The sequence below is a fragment of the Leuresthes tenuis genome, unplaced genomic scaffold (genome assembly GCF_036924035.1).
Source record: "Leuresthes tenuis unplaced genomic scaffold, fLeuTen1.0.hap1 SCAF_2, whole genome shotgun sequence".
Classification (NCBI taxonomy): domain Eukaryota; kingdom Metazoa; phylum Chordata; class Actinopteri; order Atheriniformes; family Atherinopsidae; genus Leuresthes; species Leuresthes tenuis.
This window is the reverse complement of record NW_027325356.1, coordinates 17,892,838-17,912,518: the sequence shown is the minus strand read 5'-3', so window position 1 is coordinate 17,912,518 and position 19,681 is coordinate 17,892,838. Positions and strand designations below refer to the sequence as shown.

Genomic DNA, 19,681 nt, shown 5'->3' with positions numbered 1-19,681 from the left:
TAAGCACAGCTGTTTGGCCAAAGACAGCCTTTTACAACGAGGGACATCAACCTGTTTCTATCAAGCCACTGTACATTTTTAGGAATCAAAGGATGGAAATGTAAAGCTGATAAGGAGCTTGCTTTAGTTTAGAGAGTCAGTCAAATCCCTACCTGTATGTCCTCATTTATGAATAGTTGACATGTTCCACCTACAAGTTTAACATGCAGAGTGTAGCATCTGAGACTATACATACTGGTCATACTGTACATATATACAGCAACAAGCAGAGAGCGTATTTGTTTTAAAGTGAGCATTTCTTATGTTTTACCCATTGCCATGTAGCTTTCAATGCTGAACTCTCCTCATGAGGCGTGGAAGGGACATGCAGCAGAAAAGTGGACCGTGGGGATAATAGAGGGAGTCACTGATAAGACACTGTCTCAATGTACAGTGGACGCTGAGAGGTAGAGGATGCGCGGTGGTGAAGATGAGGTGTTCATCACGCTAGTATTTTCCTTGTTGTCCATGCAAAGGTTTTCTGTCTTCACCAGTCTGGGGCCAATCTTTGAGATTGTCCATTTATTGGCTGGGCCTGTTATCTGTCTGTCCATTTGGTTATTTTTAAAGTCCATGGAAGACAAAGGTTAGGGTCATCATGTCTACATTGCAGTCAATGAAGTGGATTTCTTCTTCTTTTTTTTCCCATGTGTACCGACAACAGCTTTGCTACAGCAGTTAATATGTCTGCATTGAGAGGGTTGGGTGGTTATTGCAATGGGAAAGACCTGTAATACTGGAAGAATTCTTTAAATAGTGATGTGAAATCATATATAGAATGTTAAAAAGTATTTCTTGAGGGTTCTATTTCAAGCTCATGGGCTTGTCTGCTTTTCCTGCTCAGTTTGACTGTTCTCAGATAGAACTGAGTGAGAAAACAAAGGAATCACTGTCTTACCACCCTGTAGGGTGGTGAAATAATTAGACCTATAGCTAATGTCTTTATGTATCTACTCAAATACACTGGGGAGATGGCCAGACACCTGTGACTATATCTTTAACTATCATAAAACAAATGAAGAATTTTAAACTTTTCAAAGATTCTCTGGAATATTAACGTATTGAGATTTGTGGTCTTACAGGGTGGTAAATATACGCTATAGCCTGGTCCATGCTGTTGTCTTCATTCACATATTTACATGAACTAATGTGGATACTGGAGAGGAAGACTAGGTTGTTACACAAAGAGAATAAGAAGTGTAAGAAGTACAATTTTTACAGCTGAAATAACTCCATAGCTACAGAAATGGTCTTTGAAATGATCATTTTATGGGTCCTGAATATTTAAGAATACTGACATGTAAAATACGGAAACATGACTTTTTTTTATCCACGGTAACGAGGGTTTATGAATTTTGGTGATAGCAACTTGGTATGTTTCCATATTAGGAATAAGAATAGGGCATTATAATGATCTATTTACAGAAGCATGCATAATTGATCTTCCCGCCAAAGACAAAATAGTCTCTCCAATCATCAATCATCTCATGAATAAGAGTCTGTTTTTTTTTTTCTTCTTTTCTCGTGTTTTGTAGAAAAAAGCTGGAGGTAAAATACCAAGGAGGGAAACTGGAGTAATAAGAGGCTTTCAGGAATTTCACTGTGGGGATTTTGAGGGATTCTAGCGGATCTTGTCTGTTGTTCTTCATTTTGAATGTTGTGCTTTGTAGGTATCTTGGTTCAACTGGTCGGCCGCTCTGATGTCATCGCTGCTCAGTTGGTAGCTTATCTGTTAACAAAAAGTAAAAGAGAAGGAAGAGAGTAGGAGGGGGAGGGACAAGGAGGGAGAAAGAAATCATTAAAGTGTGACTCAGACCACAACTCTCTCATACACTTTAATACCGCCCTGCATATATGTACACACTCATAAAATGCTCCGTGAGACTGTGAGTGAGGACTACATTGTGAGCGATGCAGGACCCTTGTCTAAACTCTGTGTCCTTGTCCAGTCTTTATGGTGACATACAGTGAGTCACATTCAGTATATTTGGAAAGTGGGGTGGGATCTGCTGTCACGGGTGCCAGTTTAAAAACAAAGACAGAGTGACCACCCTGTGAGTGTACACGGCAAGCCTACTTGGCAGAGATTCAGACTGACAGTAGTGTCAGCATGGGGGGTGACTCTATAATCAGCTTCAATTAAGGCCAAGGGGAGATGAGCAAATTCACAACCAGCACATCTACTTAATGTCTTCTCCATGTTATTCAATCTGTTTGTGGTTTATCCATTAGAACACAAAAATACTGCTCTTTATTCTGTTTCATGTCTTGAGCCACACAAAGTTTGGTGAGACCCATCGTGCACTGTGTGAGAATGAATAATGTTGCAAGGAGGAGCGCTTTGTGGGTGGGCCATTAGACACAAAGACTACAGTGGAATTCAGCTTCTATCTACTGGAGATCCAATTACATGACCCGACTTTAAAGGTGCTGCCTGTACCCATTATAAATCACCATAAACAAAGGAACTATTGACATAGCATTGCATGCTGTTACAACACCCCACATTTCTGCAAAACATTACGTTTTAAACTTGTATGTTATGCATGTTGTATGCATGCAATTTTTCCAAACCTTTTTTTTGGAAATTTACTTTTTTATTTATTTAATAGTTTCTTATCTTTAGTTGTTCCACGCACTTAACATTACTGTTTTCACATGAGATCATTTGTATCATGTATTCATAAAAGATAGAAGGACGAATATGATTTTATTTCTATAATTTTTATACGCTCATAGAAGGCTGTTTTTTATTTAGCTGTTTCTGTATTTGTTGTCATACTTAAGGGTTGAGTGAATGCTCTTTTGTAAGGATTATTTGGTTGATTTATCCCGTTTTACTTTAAAAGTATTCCTTCTTAAGAAGGAACTGTACTCTAACTGTACAGTACAATTCAAAGCTTACACTAAAAAGAATTGAATGACTTGCTGCTACCTGTTCTGTTTTGCCTGTGTGTGCTCTGTCAGTGTCCTTTTTCTGAGTCACAAATCCATTTATCACTGCATGAGAATATGAATTTTTGGCATAAAATCAATTGCTTGCATCCCCACTTAATGCAAGTGGAACCTGATCTCATGAGACTGTGAAATTGGTACATTGGTCCACACGACAAAACATTGTAGTTTCACAAAAAAAGGCAAAGAAAATTGTGTAATTTATACAAATTCATAACTGTGTTCACGACACAGATAAGGTTTGAGTTTCGATCCATCAGCAGGTCAATGTTTTATGTCTCCAAACATGTTCCTATGTGATGATGCAAACTTCCAATGCCTTACTATCCATCCATGAACTGCTTTGTTTTAGGCTTTAAATGTACATGGTTAGGGCTTGAATTGATGCGTATGGTTAGGTCCACAAACCACATGGTCTGACAGTTACAAAATGGTTAGGATTTAAAAATATTTCTATTCATGCATCGCAATTTTCATCATATCACTTAAGAGCTGTCAGGCAGAGATAAACAGCCTTGGGATATCTAATCATCTTACAGTTTACAACCATGGATTGTGACACTACTACGTTTTGGACACATGAACAAATATATGCATTGCATGATTTTTGGTGAGAGTGGGTTGGTAAGAGAGTCGGCAGCCCAACAGCAAATATAACCCCACCTGTTTGTTCATAGAAGCTGAAAGTGGGGGCATCCTTCATTTGATGCTATCTGATTCTGTAGTCAGAAGTATAACCTTAGATTAGGTCATTTTCTGTTCTTCAGTACAACGAGCTCTTCTGTGACTGAATTGTTTAGAAAAGGAAATGTGGGATACCCTCAGGGTTTGCACTGCCTACAGACCTCCTACAACATATCAGCAATAGGCAGTTGTTGGATTGAGTGGCTGTTGGAAAAAAATTACATATCGTCCAACACTAACACATACACAGAGAAGTGCACAAGGTTCAGATGTTGTATCTGTTGGGTGTCCTTAAGCCTTTTGTCCACCTTTTCTACTCAGCATTGGACCATGTTCTGAGATCAGAGCCATCGCCCCGGGGCACGTTACATCCACTCTCAACAGCAACTGTCAAAGACTCCAGCCCTTCAAGTCAGAATGTGGTCCCAGGGTGTGTGATAACAGTGTGATGAGAATGCAGGGCCATTTGGACCTCCAAAGCCAGGTGTTAGCACTTCAGCACACTGCCTCATCAATAATTGACAGAGGCAAACCAATCAGAACAATTTGCTCCCCACAGCGAAGTGCTAGAGCAGCCTAACACCAGTGAATCATTAATGAGGCAATTAGCTGAAATGGTTAGACAGTTAGCCCTCACTGGCAGCACTCCTGTGACTTTACTGCGATGGTTCTCCTTATACGGGGACTGTGTGTGATGAAGTGATGTACAGGCCAACACAAGCTGACGGGGAGAGAGAGAGAGAGAGAGAGGGAGAGCAGTCACACAGCAGTGCTTGGATACAGAGCTCAGTCTCCTTAAGGCTGGAGTGCAGTTTGGTTCAGTGATGCCAGCTCTCCATCTGTTGACCACAACTCAGAGGGCCAATAATGGGAACAAACCCAATTGGCCATTACCATGGGAGATTGACCTTTATTGGTTGTTGTTACCATTGCACAGACCGACAGAAGCTGTCTCCTGGGTGATTCAAGTGTGGGAGAGCCTTTATGGACATGGATGAAATCGACCTCAGTGACATCACTCAAACATGGGGAAAGCAACAACAATAACAGCAAAGATGGAGTTTGCCTTTGAAGAGCAGAGATCTTGGATTGTTGTTTGAGAGGAAAATCAAAGCCTCAAGGGAGCTGCTCACAAAGCCTCATCGATTGGTCATATTGGAACCATTTCATAGTTTATCGATGCTCCGCTGCCTGCTCTCCCAGCCCTGGGTACAGTACAGGCTCAATTAAACCAGCCACCTTGATCTCAGGAACAAACCAAGCACATACTACACTGTGCATGGATTGTTCCCAAACACACACTCTTCGAAAGTAAATCTTGTTTTCACACTGTCCATTCCATTTAAAATAAGTGAAATTAAAATTATGTCATTTACTGATCCTTTTCCACAGTTTTTTCCTACAACAACTTCACTGTTCCCCTCTAATTTTTCAGCTGCCCAATCATCCTAATGCGCTCCAAGTTTCAGTATATCTTTATGATGGACAGATCTGGAATGAAAGTAAAAGAAGCACAAGAACAGGAGGGAGGAAGAATGACAGTGGAAATGAGAAGAGGCAAAAATGCATAAAACCCTTTTAAGGTTCATTGTGCTAATATTGCCAAATAGGAGGCAGTAGGGGTGTGCAGGGGTGGCCAAAAGACATGCAGTTTTCATTTCAAACAAGAATATAATTTTATTTTACCAAGTTAAAAACGTAAAATGTATCACCGATAATATTTAGTCAGACATGATAGTAATGTGCAGATTAATTACATTATGTAATATTACTACCAATTTTAAACTCTGAATCTTTAAGTTACACAACTATTTATTTGTGTCTCTTGGTGAAACATTGGAGAACTCTCAAAGAGCACATGATATTTTAGTGCATTTTTTAAAAAAAATGCAAAATAGTGCATTGTCTTTGGTGAACTACTCTGTCTAAGCTTTCATTGGAGTTGTTTTACCTTGGTCCCGTTATAGAAAGGCTCTTCAAGTATTTTATCTTTTGTTTTGGCTTTGTTATTACTGTACACTTAAATTAGTTTAAGTAACTGTAAAGTGAGTTCCAAGTAACAATGAGTGCAACGGCCTCATGCGGTCGTTTGATGGAGTGAAACCCTGCAAAATCCGGAGCTTCGTCACACTCCACCCACATTTTAAATGCCTCTATTTTGCCGGACTGTTCGGTGTCAGAGTGTAAGTCATTTTGTATATAGCATCTCTTTCAACACACGGGATTAACATGGAAAAGTACATATTTCAAGCCAAGCTGGCAACATTTTTTAAAACAAACTAATTAGAAAAAAACAAAAAAACAATGGTCTCACACAGGAGATGAACTCAGGTTTCCAAAACAAAAGTTCTGTGCTGTAATCTACTACTCCTGCCGTCTAAAGTGCCCTTTGTCACTCCCTGATAAGGGAGGGTTCACCTCACCCTATCAGATATTGCTGTAGCAGAATGACACCAACATCCAGGTTCACTTTGTGCATATCTCTGAAAGACTGCGAGATTTGACAAAACTTTAGGATTTGATATATTGGTTCTGAGACTGTGTTGAGTTTTAAGTGTTTATGCCAACACAGTTTGCCCAGAGAGATCTTTACAAAAAAAAAAAAACAGGCTTAGTACTTTGCTCTCTGGTATTCTGCCATCTAATTAGTTTAGCTTTAATGACATATTTTAAAATAAGGCCACAGAGAGATAAAAATAGCTCCACTGCACACCATTATTTGCCCCCATTTCAATTTCCTATATAGTCTAAGGAATTCCCTCCGGTGACATAGTACTGTAAGTCATGCTTCACAAAGCAATCGGTTTAGAAAAGAATTCAATTTGGTGATAGCAAAATTTCAACTGCCGCTTTAGAGCGTAGTTAACAGACTAACAGACGTACCATAAGTTTGGACACACCTTTTATCCCCCCCCCCCCTAAGGCTACTATTATATATTAAGCACAATCTTTCTCAAAACATTGTTGAAATGATTCTTAATTCTCTATTTGGCTAGATTAATGAAAAAAAAAAAAAAAAGTAACCAATTTTGAAAGTTCAACAGCTTCTCAAGAAAAGTTTTGTTCAGGCAAAGGAGAAAGATGCATGAAATATTTTTTTCTTATTTCAGAGAAAATAAAAACAGTGTTTATGTGTGTTCCCTGTTAGGTGTTGCTTATGGAAAAAAAAAAGACAAGCAACTGATTGGAAGCTGGATCAGCCTGTGTTTCAGATATTGACACTTGTGCAGATAGCTATTCTCTGTTTAATGATTGCTATTCACTTTTATAGCCCTCTCAGGACGCCATCCTCAATAAATATTTGCAAACAGGAAATTTGCAGTACTGCTTGAGAGAGTCATAACCCTGGCACCTCTGTGTTTTGCGATTAACATGTTATTAAAATAGTAAATCAATATTTATTAAGCAGTAATGCAAACAAATAGGAGACGTAGTCAGGTCAGATACTGCAATGTGTCACTGAGCAGAGCAAGAGGCCTTTAAAGTTAATTTCTGCAATGCAAGGATTTATATGTAGGCCTTCAAACAACTTTTTTTTTTAATCATGAAAGACCCACACATGCATACCATGCACACTATCACACTTAAATTGAGACCCCCTTCCTTTCCTGACCACATTTTTTTAATGTGGAGGCTATACGTCTTCCTTTGCTCACCACAGGTTTCCCACAGGTATTATTTATAGAGTATTGTAATCACAGTAGCTTCAACGACACAGATAGCTTCACCTGAAAGCGCGTATCACTCACATCATTGTGCACAAAGAGCAAAACAGGCCACAGGCCACCATCCATACTTTCCACCATCTTCAGGAGTGGGAACAAGAGAAGATGTTAAAAGCTTAATGGACTACTCTGATTATTGTTTAAGAATTGCTCATCATATAAATGGCTGAAGAAAGAAAGAGCAACCATCATTGGTTGGCCTCAATTATGCATTGAAAATAAAGTTATGAGCTAGTGGCTGAATTATTGATGCTGGCACCGGGAACAAGAGCATGTTGGCAGTGTGTCACGACTTTTTTTTTGCTGATGCGTCATCTTGTATTGATAATTTTTCATCTAAAAAGCCCATGAAGTCTTGATCTGTGAAAGATGGAAAAACACACCGTGAATATTGGAAATTTAATGCAATTTTACTGGAAGGAGGAAACGGATAACATCAAGTAACACTATGGAAAAATATACACAACAAAATGCAGCTTTTAATCTTATAGTTTCTCCAGTTTCAGACTGGAGACAAATCATTTCATCTCATCTGTAAAAGAGTTGTTAAATGAATGTCATAATTTCTCAACAGTTTGTCCATATATTGCCTCATTACTAAAAAAAAAAAAAGGCCAAAAAGTTGTAATGCTCAAGATCCAGGGACTGTCCCTTGTATGGCTGACTCATTTTCCGAAATGCAAATGTTTGCGTTTCATCTGTCAATAGCCTCTCTCTATCCTGTATGTGTCACTGAGTCAGTTAGGTATGCTGTGCGTACTCACACAGGCGCGCAAGAACATTAAAGAACATTAAAGGAGAGCATGACGAAAAAGTGCTCTCATAGTCGTATCTATCTTCTAGTTCAAGCCCAAGTTCGAAATAATTGTGAAAACAAAGCTTCGCTCTTGTTAACTCCAGCGCATATATAAAAAAAAGACAAAGACTGTGGAGTAATGACAAGAAAAAAAAGATGTATGTGGACTTCATTATTTTTCTCTGGAAAATCAATAAAATCCATTTTAAACCGGTATAGATTAGCAGATTATCTGAAGTGCAAAATAATTCAGATTATTTTCCACTGATAATCACACTAAAATGCAGTTGTCCACGTCGATGAGCTTCTTTTTTTTTCCAACTCTGCATGCAGATAACTGTCACAAGTGTTCTTATTTTTAGGTCTGGTAGCAGTTTTGCAGTTCATGAGGTCAGCAGGAAAGCAGGACCTGACAATAACCTTTTTTTTTTAAGAACGCCATCCTTCTTTCACTTTAGAGTGAAGCATATTGTCAGAAAAGCTCTCTTCATACTCAAAAATCAGAAGCGATTACACTTTAGCGTGGAAATTCCCCATTAATATTAGTAATGAGTCAAGGAGCACTCAGCTCTTATCGCAGGAGATGTTTTCAGCATCATCCTAGCAAGCCCTCTGTAGTTTTAAGATAGTTGAGTGGAGATAAAGATTACTCAATCAGATATTGCGTTTTAGGAGGAATAAGGCAAAAATGAGAGCAATGCTGCAGTCATGTAGGGTTTCACAATCTGTGGCTGGCCAGCAGTACTGAAGAGCTCAAACACGCCTAAAAATGTTTCTGTTTTTGTCCTTTTGTTTGGTTGCATTCGGTTTTTTCTTTTTTTTTATTATAAAAAATGGACTTGCAGTTTGATTTGATATAGCTTTTTTTACTGAATAAATCACATACTTTTTCCATCTTATCTGGCAATTATTTATATTAATAACATCCTTAACCTCTTTTCTCTTTACTTTCGGTTCAGTTTAAAAATGTACTGGGCAGATATCAATCTATTGTCAAAAAGTCCACTTTAATTCGCAAGAAAAAAAATTAAATTTATCTGCAAATTAAGAAAAATATTACTCGTTTGTGTGTGTGTGTGTGTGGTGGTGGTGGTGGGGTACTGCTGTCAAAATTCAGTAAAAAAAATTCCAGGAAACATTCACCACGAGTATAATCTTTTAAACATTGTTGTGTGCTGTTTTTAAAACATTTTTCAGTTAAAACACTTTGTGTTATTTCTCTCTCTCTCTGTTTCTCTCTCTCTCTCTCTCTCTCTCTCTCTCTCTCTCTCTATATATATATATATATGATATATATATTAGACATTATATAGGTGGCTGACATTTTCAGCAGGTATTTAAAAATCTCAATGAATCATCTGTCACCGTTTTCACACATAGTGGGAGGGAGGTTGATGAAGAGATCAAAAGATCAAAAACACAGAAGTGAAACTCAGCTCAGAGGCAAGTGACTGTGATATTTCTCACAAGGCATTGTAACTGACCTGAGCCCACAGCCGAGTTTAGGCCAGTTTCAATCTCCCTTCATGATTCACTGAGCAGCTACGGAGAAAAAACTTGTTGTAGTGGATGTTTGAGTCAAATAACCACAGGTCACGTCCACACTTCAGTTATGCATGGCTATATCTCTCCAGCCTACTCATGAGGGCCTTTGGATGTGCAACACAGGCTTAAAAGAGGGCATGTGGACGTTTTTTTTTTTTTAACTATGCTGCCGTGACTCAGCTTCTGTTATGCTTCGGTCTTTCATATCCGCAGCAGCAACTGCTGAGATGCTCTTACCTTTATTTCCGATAAATGACTGATTTTATGTTAAAAAGGCTGTCAGAGGCTACCGTTAACCTTCCCACACCTTCACAACGAGGGTTTTTTCACCTCATTTGTGAGGTGTGAGATAGGATGTTCAGTTTGTTCCCCTCCAAGATGCTGTAATGTTAACCTGTGGTGGAGCCATTGAGGAAATCAATACCCATCAGACTGCTAAAATAAATACATTTATCACACCCTGATACTTGCGACGCCATGCTTCCACAGCCTGTTCCATCTGATTGGAGGCAGAGGTTCTGATGCTTATCCACCAGCTGCACAAGCTACTATTAGACGGTCTTTTAATGCTTCTTTTTTAAAAGAAAGCCACTTTACACATTTTTATTTTGTAAGAAAGGTGAGTGGCTTATGGCTCTCTCTGGCTCAAACAGAACAATACTTGCGATCTTCATATTTTGCTTTTGGTTGAGAAAGCTCTGTGGGTTTTAAAATCTCATCTGAGGAAAATGATCCTTCTGTCCTCCCTCTGCTGCAGATAAAGAACAGGCGTTTGAGTAATTATGGTGCATTATCGCCAAGGAACATTTCATTGCTACATTTTAAGCTGTGTAGTGAGCGGTGACAAACGAACGACCATTTTAATTTCTATCAGGAGGATAAACACATGGCTGGAGCCAATGAAGTCAGCTCTCTCATTCTGCCACTGACTGAGACCATCTGGACCGAATAAAGTTTTTCTCTTTGAATCAACAGCTGTTGGAAATTACATGGGGAACGCTCCCTGTCTTTATATCCGTGTTGTTTTTTTCTTTTTTCTTTGCGCTCTCTTTAAAACCAACAATGTTTGTTTTATGGTTTTAGTGCAGTGCCAGATTTGATCTGTGCTCAAAGAAGAAAGAAAAATAAAACATGACTTTCTAAATGCACCTGTTTCCTTTCATTTTTTACTCTGTGCTTTTCTTTTGCTCTGCATCTTTTTCCTCTTCGACCCAGCCTGCTCTCTGTGGTGGTAATCGAAGGGTTGACCGTGTCAGTCAATCTGTCAGCAACCGACAGTTTTACAGCATAGGCACTACACTGATGGGTACCATCACTCAAGTAACGATTGCCCTCCATGTGGAAATCAAAAGACAAGATAAAGTGAGAGGGTTGTAGAGGACTGAACAAACGGAAGTAAAGGCAGTTGAGTAAAACCAACGGTTTGCATGCCTTACACAATCAGCGAGAGAAGAAAAGTTTAAAAAAAGTCAGTTTTATCTCAGTTTCATCTGTGAAACTGTATTGTCTTCTTTTTTTCTCTCAAGATTTTGAACTCAGAGGTAGATTTTCCTCTCTGTGCTGCAGAGATGGAATCATAGTGGTTTTCTCTTTCCACTGGCCAGAGATGACTTTGTTCCACTCTACTGGCAGATGTGACTTTTTTTAACACTTAATTTCATACTGGATTATTAAAAGGCCAAGTCATTAACAAAGTTTTGCTTTCTTCTTCTTCTTCTTTTTTTCTAATTAAACCATCAGATATGTGTTCCCATTACCAAAGAACATGTCTTTGTTATGGACAGTGAATACATGCTCAAACATTAACTGTATTTCCATTCACATTTCAATAATCATTTTTAACCTTTCTTTTCACATTCTTGTCGACATTAACAGTAGCAGGAAAAAGCGAAAAGTTCTTGAAATGAACAAGAAATGACCTGGGCGACACACAAATATGCACCTTTGAGCCTGGAGTTTTACTTACATTTTAGCCACTTAGAAGTGAAAAATTACATGGCAGTTTCAGTCAAAACATGAGCAGAAAATTGTATTGATTTCTTTTTTTAAAATCAATTACAAAAATCAACGTTTAATATGTAATAATAGCACAGAAACGGCACTGGTGAAAGTTACCAATGATCTCCTCTTAGCCTCTGATAGCGGACTTGTTTCTGTGCTTGTCCTGTTGGATCTCAGTGCTGCATTTGATACAATCTATCACAGCATTCTGACACAGAGAGTTGAACATGTTATTGATTAAAGGAACTGCATTAGACTGGTTTAAGTCATATTTATCTGATATATTCTAGTTTGTTCTTGTAAATGAAGAATCTTCCTCACACATCGGAGTATGTCATGGAGTTCCTCAGGGTTCTGTGCTTGGACCATTTTTTTTACTTTATACATGCTTCCATGAGGTAACATTATTAGACAGCATGGCATAAATTTCCAATGTTATGCTGATGATACTCAGCTGTACTTATCTATGAAACCAGATGAAACCAATAGGTTGGTCAGACTACAAGCATGTCTTAAAGACATAAAGACCTGGATGACTCAGAACTGTCTGCTTCTAAATTCAGACAAAACTGAAGTTGTTCTCTTTGGAAATGAGCGCTTCGGGGAGAAATGGTCTAGTTATATATAGTTACTCTAGATGGTATTTCCTTGGCTTCTAGTTCTACAGTGAGGAAACTTGGAGTAAGTTTTGATCAGATTTTATCGTTTGACGCACATTTAAAACTGGCTTCTAAGACTGCCTTCTTTCACCTTCGTAATATTGCTAAAATCAGGAACATTCTGCCTCAGGGTGATGCAGAGAAACTATTTCATGCATTTGTTACTTCAAGATTGAACTACTGTAATTCTTTATTATTGGGCTGTCCCACATATTCTCTGAAAAGCCTCCTGCTGATCCAAAATGCTGCAGCCAGAGTTCTGATGAGAACTAACAGGAGAGATCATGTTTCTCCAGTTTTAGCTTCTCTTCATTGGCTCCCTGTTAAATTCAGAATAGAATTTAAGATTCTACTCCTCACATATAAAGCTCTTAATGACTGAGCTCCATCATATCTTAAAGATCTCATTGTAAGGTATTTTACTAACAGAGCACTTCCCTCCCAAACTGTAGGTTTACTTGTTGTTCCCAGAGTTTCTAAAAGTAGAATGGGAGGCAGAGCCTTCAGTTATCAAGCTCCTCTCTTGTGGAATAAGCTGCCAGTAAATGTCCAGGAAGCAGACACCTTTTCCACTTTTAAGATTAGGCTTAAAACTTTCCTTAGTTCCTGATAAAGCTTATAGTTAGGGATGGCTCAGGTAATCCTGAAACATCCCATAGTTAAGCTGCTATAGGCTTAGACTGCTGGGGGACCTCATCTGTCACACCTGTCCTCACTTTGCTCTCTTTTTCCCCCCGTTTAATTTCTCAAATTATATTATATACATGTGACATTATTGTGGCTATTAACTTGTGTTTCCCTGTGTATCCTTTGAATGGTGTTATGGTGTGTCCCCCCCCCCCCAGGAAGAGGTTTCTTCCTGTTAAAAGGGAGTCGTTCCTTTCAGGACGCTCAGGACGGGAGATTGGACTGAAGAGAAATTTCGGTGCAATCTGTTGGTTTCCTTAGCTAGGATATTATTTTTTGAATTGGCTCTGAATGAATTGGATTATTTTGAAATTAATTAATTGGATTTCATTGGATTATTATTACAATGAATTGAATTCCATTTGGCTTGAATTGGACTATATTATTTAAGTGCCTTGAGATGACAATTGTTGTAATTTGGCGCTATATAACTAAAACTGAATTGAATTGAATGTACTTTCTATTGCTCAAGATAGGAAAAGCATCTGTTTAAAGAGAAACATGACATTCTTTGTCTAAACGTGTTTTATTTCAGTTTATCAGTTTCAATTACAGCTACTTATACACTAAATAAGTTAAGATGTTCTTTGAAACGGGACTTACGTTTGACAGAGGTCTTGATCAATTAAAAGAATACTGTAATTTGAAACAGAGCACAAGCAGTTATCTGTCTGGAGGCCCAGGGGAGGGAACGTCCTAAATGTTCCCCTGAAAGCAGGACGCACGAGCTGCCCAGAGGAGAGAGGCAATTGTGCCAATCTGTTTGTCTGTTTATGGGGAAAGAAGCAGAAGCATCTTGCCACTCCACACTGTCATATGGGAGCCAGGCTCCCACAAACACATGCTTAATGACTCGATTTATTCACTCCGTCACCATCTCTTTCTGTCTTTTCTAATGATTTTGCCCATATGTGCTTCCAGTTTTCTGTCCCCACTGGAATATTCAGGTTATGGGTGAAGATCTAACATCTCACATCTATTCTGAAAGCGTTGTGTCGGCAACCTTTTGCCAGTCACCAAAGTCAAACAATGCCATTTTACATTTTTAAAAAGCTAGTTACAGTTCAACATTATGTTTCTTAGCAATGTCTTTTCTACCTCTCTCAGTCTGAATGTCCCAGTGTCTCTCTCGCCTTTTCACATTTTGACCGTCAGAGCTTTGAAAGACTGTATACATGATTATTGTGTTTTTACAACTCTAATCAGGATCATAAACTGAGCGTAAGACACGTGCAGTTCATACTGAAAATAAATTCAAAGCTGAAAATATAATATGACACCGCCAGCGTGGCCAACTTTGTGATTTTTGTCACCAGATTTAGCAACTTTTCAGACCATTTCAACAACTGTTTTCAAAACCATGCTCATATAAAATCTGAATTTTATCAGAGCAGTCTAGAAATACCACAATGGTGACCGCAGTCTAAAATGTAGTCTTTACAGGCAACTTTGCAGTCAGAATTTCAGACTTATTTCACTAACTGACAGCAGAAACAGAAAAATCTGAATGAAACTAGCTCTATTGGGAATTTGCAGCATTAATTCAATTTATGCGAGCACAGTAAGTAAGAGAGAAGCTAACAGATGTAAGAGGATAGAACAAAGCAGAACACAAATGTGAAGACTCTCACCAAGCTGCTGCAGTCAACATGAGAGCGCTGCTTGAATCAATCACTTTAAACTTTCCAGTTTAGTTGCAACAAATGAAACCAAACAGTGACTTAGAGTGGATGTATTGTTTGAAAAAAAACAAAAAAAAAACATGGTCTCTCTCCAGAGGAAAAGAATGATGGTAAAACTTTATGATCCTCAGAAAACTCATGGATCATCTTTTCATCTGTGAAGCTCTTACTGGGCAGTTCCCATGCTACCTGTCAGCATTACTGCAATACAAAGATGGATTTTATCAGGCTTGCTTTTTACTTAATAGTGAAACAATAATAGACTGATTGGACATACATAACATAAATGACTTGTAGAATAAGTGCTACATTCTATTACCAACTTTGAGTAGGGGTAGAGGAGTAGTGGGGTCGAATAGTTCCCAGTAATTTGGCCACGAAGGGTTGACTGTCGTTTGAGAGAGAGCATATGATGCAAGTCAGTGACATCTGGGCCAACGCTGCCAGGACATTGATCAGACTGTATCTCTGGAAGGTCTCTCAAAAGCTTTATTCCTAAATCTATGTTGACAGGCGATGACATGATGGAGATGGGGTTGGTGAATTGATTGTGCTCACTCTCCTTCCCTTGCCTCTTTGTCCCATCTCTCTGCCTTCTACCACTTCCCCTTTTCTCCATCCTTCTCTACCACTTGCTTTATATGTTGAACACAAGATGTCAGATTATTTCCCAGCAGACACTGGGTTGTGTGACAGAGGACTGGAGCTGCATCCCCCTCTCTCGGCAGACAACATCAAAAATCCCCAAGCTTTTTTGATCACTTAAAAGGCTTGTATTAAGAAAGGAGTCGCTGCTTAAACAAAAGCAAACAAAGTGTTTCATCTGTTGTGTTTGTCAGTGGGCCATATGTGCGGTGTGACAGTTTTTCTTGTCAGAAAGGTAGTAAACCACACAATACTAAAAACTGTTAAACTCAGCTCAGGTACTCAGCAATGCCAAAAGAGGCAGGATGGCCATTCTGTAGTGAGCATCAATGTGCAAAGTTTTCTGAAACGCAGCTAAATCCTCAATTTCTGAATTGTTAATTTTTTTTAACCTTTATTCAAGAGAAACATTTTAAAAGTAAATGATTTTCGTTGTCCAACTTCAATGTATTTAGAAAATATATGGAAAGGCCACATTAGAAGAGAGGCCAAGCAAGACAGAAAATATTATTGAATATATAACTAATTCTGTTCTAAATGATTCTACTATCAGCAGGTTAATTGGAGACAGGTGAGGGTGGCAGGATCGCCTATACATGGAACATCCACCAAAGACCAACTTCAACAAAACTCAACTAATTTATATGTTCATGAGTGACTGTCATGTTGCCATAATTAGTATAATCACACTGGGTCAGGAGTACCTTGGAAAACCATTATCACACAACACCATCCGCTCCTGCCTCTAGAAATTTAACTTGAAACTGTATTTCCAGATGAATAGACCATACATAAAGCCAGCACAGAGAAGCTGCTGAGTTCTGTCAGTATGAACTCATATGAGATAGACAGAAAGACAGTGAACGTGTGTTTTGTGGACAATTGAACAACTCAAATCTTTCATTCAAAAATAATGGACAAAGACCCCTCCTACCAAATTCTAACAAGTAGTAATCTTAAATCCCAAAGGATTAATAAATATAAGGGTGAGGATGAAGTAACACACGGATAACCATGCTTCTATCTCAACTTCTTTGTCAGTGTATCGCTGGCATCAAATTCTAGATTTGTTTCTGTTTTCAAATATAAGGAAGTTGGTCTGTGAAGACACTAAAAATCGTGTTTTTCTATGCCTGTATCTGATGAAAGCGACCAATGACACTCTGTCAGACCAATTGCTGTAGTTTTGAAAATAAATTGTTTTCCCATTCTTCAACTCTGCGTCGTGAGGACGGCAGTGTTCTGTTGTGACATATGATGGATGGGGTTTGCCATTGTCTTGCTGAAATAAGCAAGACCTTGTGAAAAATCATCTGGATGGCATACATGTTGCTTCTAAACATGTATGCCATGTATGTATCTTTCATCATAAATGATGCCTTTGAAGTATGTATGCCAAGTTATGCCTTTTGAGTCATGTGCTAGCAAGACAAATGATGTGTCTCCCTCTTAGCCTAAAGGACATGATGTCCATCACTTCCAAAAACTGTTGATAATGTTTGATCCATCAAAACAACAGTCCTGTGTTTCCCTGTTTCACCTTTTTGAAACCTGTTGCTGGCTTCACATTAAAAATATGCACATATTAAAAGTAGAAAAAGGAACATTTTCCATTTTAAACTTATCAAGTTACCTTTCTACTATTATCAGTAAAGATCGAAACAGAAATGTGTAATATGTCTTTTCACATTTTAAACAGAATCCTAACTCTTTTTAGAGACATAGTTGCATATAAAGCAGAAAAGCCTTTAGAAAAGCTAATCTTCAGTCTTAAATTGTTGGATAAAACATAAAAACATCTCTTCCATTGTCATTTAAAAAAAAAATAAAATAATAATTCTAAGCTGGGCTTCAGTCAACATTTTGCAAGTTTAATTGGATGCAGTGAAGGCTTTTACACAGGTGGTGTCAACCCAGCATCTGGGTCAGTTGCTCAGCATTTTCTTTCTGTGACATCTGCACCCCCCCTCCCCCACGCCCTCACACACACAAGCAAATACACAGATTAATAACTTAAAGGTCTGTTCTGGGCGAAGCATGCATGGATACCAGAAATTACAATACTAATTCAGCACTAGGGATTTATACACCAGCCTCTCTCAGGATTTATGATGAAAGAGAGCTGGGCAGAGAGAAAGAGGAAGAGAGACTAATAATGCTGGCAAAAGTGATTAGCTCAATGGGAGAAATCGTGCATTTGTAGTTCTGCTATTATTGTTGTGTTTCTCATCACATAATGAGTTTGAACAATGCAGTTAATGGTATTATTGGCAGGCCACCAGAAACAGGGTGTATAGTAAGCTTGGTAGCACTTTTTCATCAGTAAATCACTCCAGTGCACATGGCAATATTTAAATCTATGTTATTAAAATTGTTGGAACAACACTATCAGATTTCGTGTTGTGTTATTTTATTATAGATTGATTATCATCATCGCAGGCATATCTGATTTGCGTGGAGGCAGCTGGAGCGTGGTTGGTTTAATCCATTTTGATTGCTCTGCAGAGGAATACAACTGCCGTGCTTGAGTGGACAACGACTTGCTGTGTACCCCTGATGATTAGCTGAGAGAGAAAGAAAAAAAAATTAAGTCTTTTTTCCTTCTCTTTTTTGTTCCTTCATGTCTGCTGTATTTGTTTCCACAAAACAGTTATGTTAACCTGATATACATTAAAAAAAACAGTGATATCTCCGCACTTTATCCTGTAACCAACTCAAGAAAAATAAATTAACAAATGAAAAAACAAGGATAGCATCATCCGCTATTATTACTTCCTCTTTTACTGTATTCCAGATCATTTATCTTGGTAAGGCTTCAGACGTAGGGAGTGTTTAGGATCATTACTAGTTTGATGAAGGCATTATGAATCACTTCAATCTAAAAGCCAATTGTATTTGGAGGATGAAGACAAATGAAAACGAGTTTCATAAAAGGCACACTGAATTGTGAAGTAATTTTAGATGCACTGAAATGGAAAAGAGACGGGGAGGAAATGTGTTAAACCAAACGGAGGGGATCAGGACTGTGAACGGTATATAGACACAAACCCTGCTCTCTGTTTGCAAAATAACCTGATGTGAGTCTAATTATAATCAGGTCGTTTACTTGATTCCAGACGAATGTAAAGTCAGGCTGCACAGTGAGAGAAAGTATTAGTTTCAGCACAGAAAAGCAGTCTTGTACACGACCTCACCGCTATGGCAGCAGAATTATGGGCTCTCAGAACTGTGACAGCCATGAAATTAGAATTGAGATTCACTCTTTCCTGCCATCCCACCTTCCTTGTTCTCCCTCCTCAAATCTCTTTTTCTCATTCTTTCTTTCTCTGATGGCTCAATAACAGGTGCCACGCTAAGAGAGCTGTTACAGCCGTCCCTGAGTGGTTGTGTCAGCAGCAATGTTCGGGCTGTGCTTTCCAACCTGCTCACCATGCAGGAAAAAGGAAAGAGAGAATGAGGGGGGAAAAAAATCTCTGGTCCCCAAATGATGCCCGCTGGGAGCCATCGTGCGCTAAATTTCACCGGGTGGTTCTCCCTTGTTTTCTGTCTTGTGGCCCCCGGACTCCGATTTACAGACAGAGCCATATTGGGGCTTTCTGCATGGCAGGGCCGAAGCAGCTGCGATCAGCAGGAAAAAAAAATGACAGCGACAAAATAAAGAAATAAATAAAGAAATCAACAAACACATAAAAAAAAAGCTTATTTCTTTGCTAATGCTCGAATAAGGGCTTTTTTTGTGTGCCATCTGCAGAAAATGAACCATATAGTTGGATTCGGACTGCTGTTAGACAGGTTTGGTCTTGCTATTTCAAGAAAAAATAAAAAGTTGTTGGAAATCCTCCCCTGCACTTCTTAAACAATTTCACAAAGACTTGTTTCCATTCCCTGATTTCAAGAGCCAATTTACTGCATGCACCTTAGCTGATACTGATATTGCCTTAATTGAACACAAACTAGGTGATCTGTCATCATGATTGCTCTTCCGTAAGCACACTCCTAAAGATTTGAGAGGTTCTCTGCAAAATCTATGCAAATGAAGCTGCTTAGTGAAAAGACCCATCACTGTGGATGAAGCCTGAAGCGGGCAATAATCACAGACGGATTGTGTGCAAACAAGAGATGCTAAGCACCTCAAACCTAGGCAAGCGACAGAAAACACAAAACAGAGATGAAAACACACCACAGAGTGAAAGAGATAAGGCAAAGACTCAATTGATTGTTCTATTTTTTTATTTTTTGCTGCTGATGAGCAACAAATCAGTT

General features: G+C 38.6%; 1 protein-coding gene across 1 annotated transcript in view; it reads right to left on the bottom strand.

Annotated features, from left to right (window-relative positions):
• Positions 1-1,286: 1,286 nt before the first annotated feature.
• mafa (MAF bZIP transcription factor a) overlaps positions 1,287-19,681 on the bottom strand; it is an 80,404-nt gene continuing 62,009 nt past the window's right edge. The window contains exon 3 of the mRNA XM_072380436.1: positions 1,287-1,768. The gene's annotated coding sequence lies outside the window, so the exon portion shown is untranslated. The remainder of the gene's footprint in view (positions 1,769-19,681) is intronic.